This window comes from Miscanthus floridulus, chromosome 9 (genome assembly GCF_019320115.1).
Source record: "Miscanthus floridulus cultivar M001 chromosome 9, ASM1932011v1, whole genome shotgun sequence".
Taxonomy (NCBI): domain Eukaryota; kingdom Viridiplantae; phylum Streptophyta; class Magnoliopsida; order Poales; family Poaceae; genus Miscanthus; species Miscanthus floridulus.
This window is the reverse complement of record NC_089588.1, coordinates 131,966,779-131,970,150: the sequence shown is the minus strand read 5'-3', so window position 1 is coordinate 131,970,150 and position 3,372 is coordinate 131,966,779. Positions and strand designations below refer to the sequence as shown.

General features: G+C 50.3%; 1 pseudogene; it reads right to left on the bottom strand.

Moving 5' to 3' along the window:
- Positions 1-1,079: 1,079 nt before the first annotated feature.
- LOC136480969 (uncharacterized) lies at positions 1,080-1,983 on the bottom strand (annotated as a pseudogene).
- Between the last annotated feature and the right edge of the window lie 1,389 nt (positions 1,984-3,372).

Here is a 3,372-nt window from a genome sequence, read left to right as displayed (position 1 = left end):
CACTTTTAGAGACGATTTTGTAAGGAGGACCGCCTTTGAAGATTCATTTTCAGGGGCGGTTCTCTTAAACCAACCGCCCCAAAAAATGGACGTATTTCAGAGGCGGTTTTCCTAATAGAACCGCCCCTGAAGATGGATCTTCAGAGGCGGTCACGGAGCTACAGTGCTCACCGATGCGGTTAGAGGCGGCGTGTTAGTTGAACCGCCTCTGATAGAAAACGGTGGCGTTGCTAAAAATGATTTCTGTACTAGTGTATAATTAGCTAAACTTTAGCTGGTCTTTTAGCTGAATCCCTAGCAGCTAAACTTAGCCGGCTAAAGTTTAGTTGGTGATCAAACAGGCCCTAAATATCTAAGCCATACAGTGTTTGCAAATGAACAGTGGAATCGTGCACATGCAAGGATAAGCAATTTAGTCAGTTGTAAGTACAAAGTTCATTCACGAATTTCTAACACTTATGTCTCTTAAGATTATAGCCCTTACAAGGGCACGCGTTGATAGACATGTTGTTTTATTAAAATATAGGGAAAACAGTGTTTTTGCCCCTGTTCAGAAGTTCAATTGTGATTTTATCCTTATTTTTTTAACTTTGTGATTTTACCCCTGTTATTTTGAAACGAATGAGCCGTTTGCCCCTGGTTTGGATGTCCATTATTTAGAGGCTGATTAAACGATTAAAAAAAACAAAACACATAAAATCAGATGCAAAATGACTAAAATGCCCCTTCCTCTTCATTCTTATCCGCTCGTCCTCTTCGTTGCTATCTGCTCGCGACTGACGCGAAAGCTTCGTGCGGACAGCGCGCCCCTACGCCCGCCGGCCATGGCGCTCCGGCAACCCCGCATCGGCGCGACGGTGGCCCTCGCGACCCCGCGCTCGCAAATACCGATGGGGCAAATCCGCCCTATTGGGCTGGGCGCACGACATCGACGGGGGAGGCACGGCCGGTGGGCTCGCGGCGCAGCAGGCGCGGCAAGGCGGGCGCTGCGGTGGGTGCGGCGGCCGCGACGGGGGCGCGGCTGGGCGGGCGCTGCGGCCATGCGAGCTCGCGGCGCGGCGGGTGCCGCTGGGCAGGCGTCACGGCATGGCTGGCATGCGCGCTGCGCGGCCCTCGTCCTCCGACAGCTGCTCCATGGCGCGCTCGAACTGCGCGACCAGCTCCGTGTCGAACAGCGCCTGCTGCTGCTGCTGCTCGCCGGCAGCTCCTCCTCCGCGCTCAGCCGGCGGTGACGTCCCGAACCGGGGCGTGACGTAGGAGCCCGGCGAGAAGATCTGCCCCCCGGGCGCAGCCAGTCCCGCAGCCTGCCGGACTTGGAGATGGAGAAGTCGAACGCCGCCGCCGGCACATTTAGCTCGCCCAGCTGCCGCGCCCTCGCCCGCCTCTTGGCTCCAACGGCGGCCTTCAACCCGGACCCGCCTGATCCTCCACGGTCGAGGCCGTCACCGCCGCGGGCGCCGCCGTGGCTGTAGCGAGCTCCTCCTCCTGTTCCGGTGCCAGCGCGGTTGGTCGTTCCGACGGCGAGCCGCTCTCGCTCTGCGTCTGCTGTTGCTGCGTCAGTACCATCACGTCGAACTCCACCGTGCGGAAGCTCCTCGCTCTCCCGTCCGACGCGGACGACGAAGCGTCGTCTTCGTCGCGACTGCTCTGCCGCCGTTCCCGCGCTTGCTCCGCCGTGCAGCCCTCTTCCTCCTCCAGACCGGCGAGCAGCTCTGACACGTCGATCGTCTCGATCTTGGCCGGCGGCTCGGCCGGCGCCGGCGCCGTCGCGGGGCTATGCACCTCGGCGGGCTCCTTGGCTTTCCTGGCCGACGAGGTGGAGCTGCGGAGGAGGGCCAGGAACTGGTTGCCGTTGCTCTTAGAGGTGGATAGGATGATCTCCTCGATCGCGCTGCTCCTCTAGAAGCTGTGGCCCAGGCTGCAGCTCACCTTCTCCTGAAAGCTCCCTGATTTCTCCAGGATCTTGGACGACACACACTCCATCTCTGATTCTCTGTAATCTGAAAGCACAAAGAAGCTTCTTTTTGTTCAGTTTATCCTACTCTGGCCGAGCAGCAAGAATAGGAGCAGATGACAAATATGTTTGAATATTTTTCAATATTAAATCTGATTTCAAATAATTTCAAGTTGTGCCAAATATGTTTGACCAAATTTAATCAATTGTCAGCATACAATAAAAAAGTCTAATTCCAAATCAAGGTAAAATCACAATTAGGCATAACAAACAGGGGCAAAATCGCATGGGCATTCATGTCCTTTTGTACAAAGTTTAACACCGTTAGGGGTGGATGACGGAGCAGGGGCAAACTGGTGCTTCGTGAATGGCACAGTAGGGGTAAATTCACAAAGTCAAAAAAATAGGGGCAAAATCACAATTTCGATACAAAACAAGGGTACAAACGCAAGAGCCCCTAAAATATAAGAGGATGGTAGGCTTGTATTTTAGTAAACACATCCGTACTAGCCTATTCAGAGCGAACTGAGTCAAATTTTTACATACGTCAGCATATCGTAAGCGATACATTCAAGTTCTGTGCAAGCATCTTTGGTCCATCATGGCGCAGAGAAAGTCTAGGTCATCAAGTGGCATAACCAATACAGAGACCAGTCGTCCATCACATCATGAAATCAGTGGCCGACTGGCCGTTCACGTCAGAGACTATTGACCAGTGAGTAGGGGTGAAAACGGTACGGATATTTTCCGACCGTATTCGAGACCGAATCCGTTTAGAGGGGTTCAGATCTGTCTGTATCCGAGTCCGGATATTCAACATCCGACACCGTATCCGTATCCGAATACTCAAATCGCATATTTATGATGTCGATATCTAATCGTATCCTATCCGGCATGGTTAACACTATCCGTATTCGAATCCGAATCCGGACAGAAATATGAAAACAAATTTGATTTCAGTGATATCCGTTCGTATCCGATCCGTTTTCATCCCTACCCGTGAGTCTTCGTGACGATGTTGACTGGCTTTCATCGCTGCAATAACAGAGGGTGACACGTTGTATCGTTGCTCGTTCCGTCCAAAAAAAAATACAATTCTAGGTTTGAAACAAGGAAAAAGAATTTAGAATTTATTACATTTATAGAAAATAGTATCAACATTTATATCTCTAAATAGATTTACTATAAATTCTATTGTATTAGTAATCTAATAATATTTATTCGATATCACAAATATACTTAATTCTAAAAGGTGAGTTACATTGTTTCTAGGTTGGAGGGAGTAGAAAGTTACACATGCATCGAATACTTGATTTTTCATGCTGATGGCCACCCAGTTTAAGATGAACTGAATTTTTTGGGTAACTGAAATTTAAGATGAACTAAAGAACCGATTAGTTCTGTTTAGTCTAACTGAA